This window comes from Amblyomma mixtum, chromosome 1 (genome assembly GCF_055824585.1).
Source record: "Amblyomma mixtum isolate Tamu chromosome 1, ASM5582458v1, whole genome shotgun sequence".
Classification (NCBI taxonomy): Eukaryota; Metazoa; Arthropoda; class Arachnida; order Ixodida; family Ixodidae; genus Amblyomma; species Amblyomma mixtum.
The window spans coordinates 37,425,127-37,437,679 of record NC_143012.1 but is presented as its reverse complement, the minus strand read 5'-3'; positions in this window follow the sequence as shown (position 1 = coordinate 37,437,679).

Sequence of the window (12,553 nt, the reverse complement as noted above, 5' to 3'; positions counted from 1 at the left end):
TCGATTGCGAAATATTATAACGTAGTGGTGACTGCAGTCCGGAGAGCAGGAATACAGCCAAAATGGCTGCTAAACAAAACGCTTTATTGGGGCTGACTTGCGCCAGTAAAGAACTGAATGAGTCGGCGGCGGCGTAGCAACAAGCCTGCTCGGCGGTCGTCGAACAGAATGCCCGATGCTCTCGGCTGTGCTCATTTTGAAGCTGATAGCGAACTTTCGAGATAAAGCATGGAAAGTTACTAGAACAATCTTGAACAACGTAGAATCGGCTCCGCCTGGATGCGGTCAACCGAGATAAATCTGGACGCGTCTTGCATCAGAAAGCGATAAAGCGCCGTGCCGGCAGCTTTGAAGAATGAACCAACGCTACAAAGATTCGCCGCAGTATAATCTAGCCCCTAAATTATCAAATAAAAAAGTAGAGTTAGTTTTGATTCATTAAACATCTAATTATTGAGCTCTGTCTCGTAGACATAATGTCCGGCTTGCAGTATAATCTACCTGGACAGATCTCTCTGACCTATCTTTAGTGGTTTCTGAAATAAAAATCTGTAAACGTTAAAAAAAATCACCCGGTATTACATTCAAGACTTTTACGTTGCCACGACAATCGAGCATTGCTGCCCCTATGTTCACGTAATAATAATCATCATCACCATCATCATCGTCGTCATCGTCGTCATCATCGTCAGCCTGACTACGCCCGCCGCAGGGTAAAGACCTCTCCCATATCTCCTCAGTTAACCCGCCCTGAGTCAACTGCATTTACCCTATCCCCAAAAACTTCTTAGTCTCATCCGCCCGCCTAACTTTCTGCCGTCCCCTGCTACGCTTGCCTTCTCTTGGAATGCAGTCCGTAACCCTTGAGGACCATCGATTACGATCGGTATGAAAATTCTAACCATTTCGCGACAGGTAAGCCTCCGTGCCCAGGAACAGCACCTATTAGAAAACAGCTGCTCAGTGTGGTGGACCTGCGATGGAACCGCGAATGTTATGATAAAAAGTGGACTCCTTCCTTTAACCTTCTATCTCCTGCATCCCACTACCCGTTTCTCAACTTATGCCTCATGGCATACTTCTCGAATAAAAAAAAGAGCCTCCACAAAAGAAATATTAGTCAGCAGAATCAGTCTATATAAAACAAACACCCAGCAACTGGGTCAGGAAAACGTTCCATTTACAATAGCCCCGACTTATCAAAAACTTCCTTACTGTCTCCGAAGATGAGGCAGCCGACTTGGATCGGAATTACGGTGAGCGCCACGACGACTGACACGCATCTTGCTTGACAAAAGCAGTCTTGAGACATTGTCCGTCGCGCTATTTCTCGTCAGTGGCCGAAGCTGCTCCTTCATTGCGCTCTGGCCATGTTTTGTATGTCTCCGTACCTTTAAACCGTACGCGCCTACTCTGGTCACTGGAAAGGCGGTACTTTCAGTGTCAAGCGCTCTGTCTCCGGTGGCAGATCGTCTGTTATGACGGCCGTGAATGAAAATAAACGATGCTTGCCTGCCTGCAGGACAGGTGACACTGAGAGTCAATATATTTTTTTCCTCGTTGAAGCGACGCTGGAGTTTGCACAGGTTCTCCGCCAAATGAAGGATTGGAGTGTCTGCGGAATAAAATGAAGAAAACTAAAATGAGAAGTGAAATTGTCCCGAGAAACTGCGTTCTTGCTTATTGTTATTTCCTTTTAGGTCGCCCCAGCCTATTTTTTGTCCTACGGGTAACATTATTTTTGTTTTTGTTTTTTCTCCAGCCCACACTAATATATGTCCTACGGGAAATTTCCCTGTCGAAAGAGTTGACCTGTGAACAGACCCACTGACAAGCGCAAACAGGGGAACCTTGTCATCGCAGTCGTTTTGTGAATGCGCCAGAAGGAACGACGCTAATAAGGCCCTTCACAACAAGTGCTGCTCAGTGTTATGCTGGGGGGAGGAGGGAGGAGCCAGTTTCGAATGCCACCACCGTGTGATGTCCATGATGATGAAAACGTTTATTAAAGCCACAATGCCTTATTTGAAGGGAAGGCTGATCGGGTCCCTAGTCCGGGACGCCGTTGGTGAAAGCCGCTGCCCGTGCTCTGGTGACGAGGGCTCGTTGTTCCTCGAGGTCCGAGCTGGACAGGGCCGCCTCCCAGCCCTCCCGCGTTGGCTGATTTATGATGTCAGTGCTGGCATTTTTCTGACAAGCCCATACCATGTGGTAGAAGTTTGCCTTCTGGCCACAAAATTTGCACTGAGCCGAAAAGGACTCGGGCTGAATGGCGTGAAGCGTAGCTGGGTTATTGAAAGACATAGTTTGTAGCCTGCGAAGGTGACATTCCTCTGATTTACTGAGACCCTTAGCGGGCCTCGGGAGTGTCTGCCTTTCAAGGCGCAAATGTTGCAATATTTCTGAATATGTCGTTAGCGGAGAGGGGGAGCCGGAATCAGGAAGGGAGGACGTAGAAGGATGCCGGGGAAGAAAAGCTCGGGCCTAAGCGTGTGCGCGCTCGTTTCCTTCAACTCCCTGGTGACCTGGTACCCATATTGATTCCTTCCGTTCAGCTGAAGTCCTACATTGACTAAGAATTTTGCAGGCTAGCGGCGTGATTCTGCCACGCATATAGTTGCTATAAGCCGCCTGGGAATCTGTAACTATGTATGACAGAAAAAGATGGGGAGATGGTCCTTGATAATTACAAAGTGAACAACGGAGGGAAAACCTCAGGGAATGTGCTTGCCAATGTTTCTACAACAGGACTTGTATTCAGCTGGGCAAAGCGTTCATCATTGGCGGGGTTTAAATAGAGGCTTTGTTCCGAGGAGAGAGGCCCGGTGAGAGGGTGTGAAGTGGGAAGAATGAATCTTGTCCAGACATGATGGCTGCTCTCAGCCTGGACAGGATTCTCCAAGCTTTAAATGACTGGAGAATGGGTCGCTGAAAAGCGGGGAAACGATCTAAGATTGTTGTAGGTGTCAAATTATCTGTGCCGTAAAAGGTGTTTCAAAATATGATCAAAGAAGGGTGCACTGCGCGGGACTAATAGTTAAGGTCGAGAAGAACTTTCAGAATATAAAAAAAGGATACCGAGTCTGGCGGCCCCAGCCGCTAATATACTTGAAAAAGGGGTCGTTCGTATAGCATCCTTCAAATTTTGGGCCAATCAAAGCAACGGATTTCGACAGTGCACTTCGGGGAGTTTCGCAGCCGTCGTAGTCGCAACAGGCTGCATCAATGACCTTGGTAATTCGACGAAGCCCTCTACGCTAACTGCGCATGGCCTACAGCCGTGCGCCTTGATTCCCCAGCAGCCAGCCCCTTGTACCTCTGTGTGCATACTTTATTTTTAATGGTGCGTATATTTTTTTTCCCTCGCCTTTGGCCTTCTCTAGAGTGACGTTAAAACAAATAGCAAATTTTAGAACAGGCATAGCCCGCAAAGGCGGACTTTATAATAAATCTGAGGTCTTACACCCACCTTAAGATACATACCTTACTGGACTCCATTGTGTCAGAATTAACGATGTTCACAATATACGGCTGCGCTAGTGCAGCTTCAGTTCAGCGAACTGTAGAATTAATGGTCATCACATTCGGTGGAGAAATGTAGTGCCATCGCTATTTGCCCACCTTGCCGACAGTGGTTTTCGACTTTGTGCGTTTGTAACTTTCCGTATGACCGGCCCTGGGTGATAAATTTGTACGCGGCATATGCATCGCTCAAAAGAATGCGAACGCCCCCATCTCATAAGCTGTCTCCTGGCAGCTTGATGATGGCGTTCCAGTGCCTATCCTTGTGTTCCCAGACATAAATTTTTCGATAGTGAGAGAAAACTTTTAATTAGCATAAAATAATTAGCAGGAGCTGGGTGGTCGGGGCCCCTAGTCCAGGACTCCGCTGGCGGCAGCTGACTTGCGGACTATAGCTGGACGATCCAGATTTGCTGGTCCAGGTTTTCGCTGGTCAGGATCTCCACCTACTGCTCCTGTGTCGGGTGTGGCACTATTAACGTTTTGTCCGGTTTTTCCTGGCATTCCCTAGATGTACGGTAGAGAGCGTGGGGCTTGCTACGCACCGAGGACAGTAACTTGGGTATTGTGTGGGTCTGATCTTATGTAAAATGGGAAGGCTTGGATATGTGTTTGTTTGTATTCTCCTCCAGCCAATGGCATCCGAGGAGGACAGTTGTTTGTGTGGAAGTGAGAAATTCCTTCTTTCTAGCCTAAGGTATTCTAAACCTGTCACCATACGGTCTTAGCAAAGGGTGAGGTAGGGATGGGGATCCGCCTGGTTTGTGAGAGCTCGGGCTAGATCATTCGCTGCCTCGTTTCCAGCTAGGCCTTGGTTGACCAGGTGCCCATGTTATTTTGTGAGGGTGTGAGAGTGTACTTAATAGTGTACTCGCCTTTTCGTGAGGTTTTTCAACCAGGTAGTCCCTGCAGGCTTGTTGGGAGTGCGTCACTAAGTGCGATGACTTCCCCTGTTGGTCTTGAGTATTGATGGTGATGGTTATGGCCACTGATTCCGCTTCTGCAGGATCCTTATTATAGATTGAAGTCCTGATTATTGGCCTCTTCTGGTTGTGTACCGCAGAAATCGCGAACCTGCCTGGCTCGGCATAGGCTCCGTTTTGCGAGAAATATTATTTTGCTACAAAAATTTACCCCTGCTTGCTCTTGCCGGCTAAGACGTGCAACTAAGCGAGGGCTGTTATTGTTGTCGTTGCTGTTCTTTCTTTCTTGCTTTGTTTATTTGGGCAACACGAGAGTCAGTAGTTGCTGAACGGCAGGAAGAGGCCTGGCCATTTTGTCACGTGACTGCGCGTTCTCGTCATACGAAATGTGACGTCACGCGTGCGCGTTCTCGTCCTACGAAATGTGACGTCACGCGTGACGTCATACGACAGGTGACTAAAATAGATTAGGCAGCTCTGCTCCAGTGCTTAGATGTCGTAGAAGCTCTCGCTGTATAATCAGTGCATGCGGGTCTTCTGTGGACGCGTTGGTGCAGTTTTCCTGACCGACACATAGCAGTGGTCCGGTCCCATGGACACCAAAACAGTACAGGACAGCAGCTTGGGCATGCTGGTTATGTATAAGGTATCGTATCGCACACTATGCCTTGTTGCGCTTATGAGCGTACATACTACGAGCAGGAAAAAGACGCCCTAGCATAAGTTCCATTATTGATGGACTGTGTTTTGGATTCCTCAGACAGCAATTCGTAATAGCGCCGAGCAGTGAACATTTTATTTTCATGCCTGGAGGACACCGTAGCGATCTACAAACTTTGAAACTTTCTTGTATCCCCCTTGTCAAAAATTTTCACGAGCTCATCCGCAGGTCATTGAAACTTCTTCACTTACTTTTATCCTTCTTGTATTTACTTTTTTTGTATGTACACTTTCGTTAAATGACTGCAAGAAAATTTATTGTAACTTTTCTGTTCCCTTCTCTTACTGTCTTTCTTCCAAACCACTTCCCTGGCACAGGGCAGCGCTTTTGAAATGAAGAATAAAGTCTTTCTTCTTCATTAACAGGCTTTTTTCACTCTCTCTTTTCTCGCGGGCATATTTTGTCTTGGGGCCTCATACACGGTGTCAGAAGCTTTATTTATTTGTTTTGTACGGTACATTCCCTCTGCAAACCGTTTCATATAGAAAAAGTACTCTGTGAACATGACTTCTTGAATAAGCACCATGTGTTATGCCTTTCTGGGCTTTAAACTTGCTATTATTTTCTTCTCTTCTTCAGATGCAGGAGAAAAACAGTAATACCTCTAACTCCAACGGTGCAAAGTAGAGCTCAGATACTGCTATCTGGATGCGACAAGGGGTGACCAAAGAATTGAGCCGCATCTGTCACTTACCAGGACCAATAGGAGTGCGAAGGTGCGAAAGGAGGTGTTTTTCAGGTAATAAAAGCAAAAAATTCGAGACGAAACTCAAGCTCCGCATTAAGGGTATGATGTCTCAGCGATAATGGGTTAGCATTAGTCATTCTCTACTTTACATCAAAAAATGGCTGAGGCTTAACTTGGTTAAGCCTGGAGAATGCGAAGCATCATCGTGTCGCGTAATTTGGAGGCGCACAACCACAGCGACGGCGCGAGGTGGGCCCCCGTTTCTCCACTGTTGTGACGTCATCGTGTCACGTGGTGTGACGTCATGTATCAAGTGATTTGGAGGCGCACAACCACGGTGAAGGGCTGAAGTGGTAGCTAAAGTAGTACGCTTCGCATAAAAAAGCCCGGGAGTCCTTGTACCACTCCTGGTGCAGTGGTGCAGCGGTTAAGCGATGCGCCACTGCCCCGCAATCCAACTGCCACCGTTGCTCTAGAAGAGCAATCGTGGTTCGCACAAGCCCCACCGGTGGCAGCACCTGCCATCGCAGGGCAGTGGCGCATCCCTTAACCGCTGCACCACTGCACCAGGAGTGGTGCGATGACTCCCAGAGATCTGTTGTTTGGTTTATTGGGGTTTAACGCCCCAAAGCCACTCAGGCTATGAGGGACGCCGCAGTGAAGGGCGCCGAAAATTTCGACCACCTGGGGTTCTTTAAGGTGCACTGACATCGCACAGCACACGGGCCTCCAGAATTTCGCCTGTATCGCAATTCGGCCGCCGCGGCCGGGATATAACCCGCGTCTTTCGGGCCAGCAGCCGAGCGCCGTAACCCCTGAGCCACCGCGACGGGGCTCCAGGGATCTATGAATGTAAATCCGAGAACATTAAGGCTATCGCCTCATACTCTTTAGTCGGAGATTATGTTGTTCATGTTAGCCTTTTAAAAGATGGCAATTGGTTGGTTGGTTGGTTGGCCTCAAATGAAATGGCACATACCCACTACAGGGGAGTGGCCAAGACACAGGCGGTGAACTGCTGGAAAAAGGAGCATTTGTAGAGCAAAAGGAGTAGCAATAGGGTATAGGCTGACAGATTGGACGACGCAACGACAGGGGTCCGTCCTGTTAGCTGGGAGATCGAAGACGGGACGATGGCTTTATGTGCAAATTCCAATGCAACGCATGGAATGGTTCAATTTTGCACTGACTGAAAGAGAAAATAAAACAAAATAAATATTTGAAAATCAGAAAAATAAAAACAAATAGAAAAATAAATAAATAAAATTAAAATTAGCATGGGAGTCGCTGTGTTTCCAGAACAAAATTTTAAACAGCACAGCGCACACTCCTGTTGCTTCGTCCAAGCCAAGAAGCGCCAAAGGAGAGAACAACCGCAGTGGACACAGGCAGACCCAGGTTGTTGTTGTTGTTGTTGTTGTTGTCCTCTAGATAATGGCGCGTACCCACTGCGGGGGATTGGCCAAGACACAGGCGGAAACTGATAGGTGCACAAAATGTGAAACAAGAAAATAATGGTTGGGAAAACTAAAATAATTTTGATAATAATAGCAATTAGGAAATAAATGAAAGGATCTCAGATGTGTAATTGAAATAGGCTAAACAAATGCTGTGAGTTCGGTGACTGAAATAGAGAACGGGGCTAAATATTCCACGTTTCAGAAAGCTTTCGTTCCAGAGGAATATTGATCATGAGAAAGGGCAGAGCTTAAGACGGCAGCCGTTTAGTGTCTGTAAGGAAGTTTTGCATGGCGGAGAGCACATTCCAGTTGCTGTGCCCAAGGGAGGAAGCCCCAAGAGACAGAGCAACCCCGGCAGACAGACTTAGACCAAGCTGTCGTAACGGAAGCTCCAGCAGGCGGCTCCGTAAAGAGGAGAAACGGCGGCAGGACAACAAGAAATGATCTATCGTTTCGGGTTCTCCGCAGAACGGGCACAATGGGGAGACCGCCAGACCAGATCTATAAAGGTAGAAATTTAAGTGAGGCACGCGACAACGTAGACGCGTGAAGGAAACCTCAAGCTTGCGTGATCGCCATACTTTACTGCACCACGGGTAAAGGAGATGCCGGAATTCGGGAGAGGAGGTCAGAGCTGATGCTGCAAATTCTTTCAAGAGCAGATACCTGCGAAACCTGGCCGCCGTAATATATGCGCTGGGTGGAAGCACAGATACGACTGGGCCTTGAAGAGATGCCTTCGCCAGGGTATCGGCAACCTCATTCAAATGGATTCCTCTGTGCCCAGGCACCCAGACCAACCGTAATGAACACACGTGGGATGGAACCAAGCATTTGAGTAACCGAAGTGCCTGAGATGTTGTAGACGCGGTGAGAGAGGAACACAACGATAATGAATCTGTCATAATTATGACAGAAGACAAGGAGCTGTTTAATTTGCGCAACGCTAAGACTACTGCTAGAAATTCGGCCAAATAAATAGAGGTGTAATCGGGAAGGCGGAGTGAGAATGACCAGTCAAGGGAGATGGAGAAAATGCCAACACCGGCCTTTTCTTCACACTGTGAGGCGTCTGTCGCTATGAGCACATGAGATTTAAAGCACAGCAGGTAATCCTGCAATAAACCGCTGAGCAAATGAAAAGGCATTAACTTTGCATGTTTTGGAAAGATGTCATCGAAGACAATCTGAATAGATGAAGAGTTGGCGCATACCGGACGGATGTCCGAAATGCGGACGTTTAAGGGGTCAAGGAGGAATTGCACAAAACATATCTGAGGGGTACGGAAACGAGACCAGGATTCGTTGAAAAATGGCCGAGGCTGTCGAAGGAAGATCAAATTGGAGGCATGAAGCGAAGAATCGCACATTCTTACGAACGTTTTCACCGTTAAGAGCCGAAATCTAGAAGTCAAAGATGGAATACGCGCTTCCAGGTGAATTCGCCACAAGTTTTGGAAGGCCCAAACAAAGGCGCGACGCCTCCCGCTCCAAGAGAATCAAGGGGCGAAGTTTATACGCTGGCGCACCAGAGAATAAAACACAGCCGAACTCTAAGACTGGACGGACGTACATTCTATAAATCATAAGAAGTGAGTGTCTTCTCATGCCAGAACGAACACTGCTCAGCCTACGCAGCATACCGACTGCTCGGACTCCTTTCGCAGTGATCTACTCGATATGGGCCCCCCAGGAAAGAGAAGGATCATAAATTACTCCGAGGTATTAGACACTTTGCACTTGAGGAATTACATGGTTCCGGTAAACAATAGAGATATTAACTGGATGAGAGAGCGGAAAAACCAATAAAGCACATTTATTGACATTAAGGGACAGATTAATGTCTCCTAACCATTGGTCTAGGACATTCAGGTAGAACTGTAAGGACTGGTACAAAGAGGAAATGTCGTTCTCTGAAGCAAAAAAGGCGATGTCATCAGCATACACATAGGTGGACACCTGAGGACTGCAGAGAATACTGCTGAGTAAGATGTTGAAAAATACAGGGGAGAGGACCGCCCCTTGGGGCACTCCTCTCGCTTGTCGAAATTTGCTTGATGAAACACCGTTCTGGAAGCAGTAAAATTCCCTGTCAGCAAGGAATTCAGCAACCCAAGCCACAAAGTATCTCGGAAGTCCTACTGCCTGTAGTCTTTGCAAGAGCGTCCTGTGTTCAACGCTGTCATAAGCTTTAGATACATCTAAAGTAACAAGCGCTGCGTATTGGTTTCGGCGACGAGCTAACTGTATGCGGCTCTCCAGATCGGTATGGGCACACCATATAGAGCATCCTGGTCTGAAACCAATCTGGCAAGGGTTCAACAACCCAGTCTCTGAAATAACAGACATTATTCTAGCATGCAACACCCTCTCAATTAACTTAACGAGATTCGAAGTTAAAGAAATTGGCCTTATATTGTCTAACACATAACCATCTCCCTGCTTTTTAGGCACCGGGATAATCTTTTCTAGACGCCACTCATTTGGAATCCATGGCCCCTTGAGAGAGTAATTTATAAGTTCCAGTAAGTCGGTGGGAGATTCCTCGAACAAAATTTTAATCATAGAAGAAGTCACACCATCAGGGCCAGGGGCCGCGGGTGGAAGGCGGGATACAGTGTTCGAGAGCTCATTGAGGGTGACCTCCTCGAAATCGTCCAAAGTGGCAAGAAATCTCTGAGGAGAAGGAAGAAGAGCCGTAAACCGGCGCTCAAGGCCTCTGCCTATCTCTTCCAGGGACTGTGCAAGTTCAGCCGGTGACTGAACTAGGGAGACAGCGTTCATGGTGGACGAGATTAGTTTCCTGGATTTTAGGTAATTGAATAAAGCGCGCCTATTACCAGATTTTGAAAGGAATTCGTAGCGTTCAGTATCGTGCAACTCATTTGCACGAGATACGGTGCGCTTAAACGTAGCTGCAACGATCTTATAATCGATCCAGTTTTTGGGACACTGATTGTGGAGAAGTTTCTTCGAAGCAGCCTTTCGGCGCCTATAATCTCGAGCGCACTCTGCGTTCCACCAAAGGCACGGCGATGTTTCCTTATGTGCCTGAACCAAGAACTCCGATTTTTTACGAGCTCCATCCAAAATTGAACAAATGCGGATGGCATTATCTCCACTGTTGGAATGAGATAATTCCTGAAGGTCTGCTTTGAGGGCATTTTTAAAACTGTCGTAATTTATGAATGTGCGCCGTGTGCTGTTAGGAGAGGTGAACTGGCACATAACTTGGAAGCTGATCGGAAGGTGATCACTATTGGAGGCACAGTCAACTGGCGCCCAGGAGGACACAGTTATTCCGGGGGAAGAAAATGACAAGTCTAACGCTGAGCGAGACTGACCACGGACAAATGTGGGGAGACCCAAATTTAAACAGATGAGGTTATTTACACAAGCCCAGTCCCATAAGAGCGTACCGCAGCGATCTGTTCGAAACCCCCACGAAACATGATGCGAGTTGAAGTCTCCAACAATTAAAACCTGTTTCCTGCAACTAGATAAAAACGAGTCAAGAGGCCGAACGTCATGCACACCTGTTGGAAAATATACATTAGCCAGAGTGAGTGGCTGATATCCAGGAATATTGAGATCAAGTGCCTGAATTTCGCACTGTCTGTCCATATATTGAAATGACACAGTTGCCCTGTGACAAAATTTTGTGGATACGAACAATAGCAACCCACCACCTCTTGAGGGCCGATCAAGCCTGAAAGAACGATAATTTTGTAAATTGTACCTAGAATCCTTAGTGAGCCATGTTTCCTGAAGAGCAATTAAATCTGGACTTAATTTACTGATTAAACAAACTAAATCTGTTGAAGCAGAAAGAATAGACCGGCAGTTCCACTGCAGCACCTTCAACGACCCTATGTCGCCGAAAGGGCCGCAGCGGAGACCGCCTGATCCAAAATGCTGCCTTTGGATGTAGATCTAGGGTGATTCTTTTTATTCTTCGACTGAGAGCAAGACGGACCAGCACCACCTAATGGAGACGCACTGCGCTTTTGAGCACGCATCTCAGTCTCCATATCAACGCACTCTTCAGATGAGATTTCTGTCTCACTGTGATGTGAATTACTGGTGGTAGGGATCGACGAAGGCTGTGATTGAGTCTGACTCAGTGGATTGGAAGTCACGGGCACAGAAGGTTGGGGAGGTGCAATCAATGGAGAAGTGATTGTGCCACAAAGAGGGGCAATAGAAGCTTGCAATAAAGTGGACATTTGAGATGCCATGACCTGCGAAATGCACGCGGACAGATTTTCAACTATGCGATCCATGGCACTTGCCATTGCTTTCTCCACCGCCGCCGCAATCGCTTGCGACAAGGAGGAATCCACAACGGTTGCATGCCGCGCTGCCACACTTGCATAGCCAGATGTCCTATCTTTGATGACTACAACTGCCTCACGTCTTGAGCACCTGCGCTTGTCAATCAACTCTAGTACTTGAACTTCCTCAGCCCGCGCTGGGCATTCGGTATGGCTTGCTGAGTATCCACCGCCACACAAACAGCATTTCTCGTGTTGAGAAGAACACCCAGCGGGGTCGTGGCTCTCTCCACATCCACAGCAACGAAAACTCGATTTACAGGCCTTGGCGCTATGGCCAAACCTCCAGCAATTACGGCACTGAAGAGGCCGAGATGTAAATTGATCCGCACGGAAAACCAAAGGCCACACCTTAACTTCAGATGGACAGGACAGCCCCGCAAATGTAGCAATAACAGTCTCCGTCGGTATCTTTGTACCATCCACCACACGACTGCATCGGTGAATGGCGATCACGCCAGCCGAAGTGAGCTTTTCTAATGTCTCAGACGCGCTTAGCCGTGGGTCTACGCCACGGACTAGCCCTTTCGAACACGCCAGATGAGGAGGTATGAATGCGCTCACCGGGTGATTGGCAAACGACGAACACTTGAGTAGGTCGGTTACGCATGCCTGGTCTGGCGATCTGCAAATGATCCCTCCACGGCCGAACTGCCGGACGTCAGTGATCCTCATGTAATGGGGGGAGGTAGATTTAAGAGCAGCCTGAACAGCCTCGGGGTTGTTCAGCTTGATGGAGCCCCCATCCGCGGGGACGAGAGCAACCGGTATACTGCTTACTCCGCCACGGAAGAAATAATCAAGAGGCAGCTCATCTTGGGAGAGACAAGCTGACCAGTGGGGGTTCCCCTGGCCTGGAGAGTTTGTGGACATCAGTCCACGTTCCCGCGTTCAGTAACCCTGGA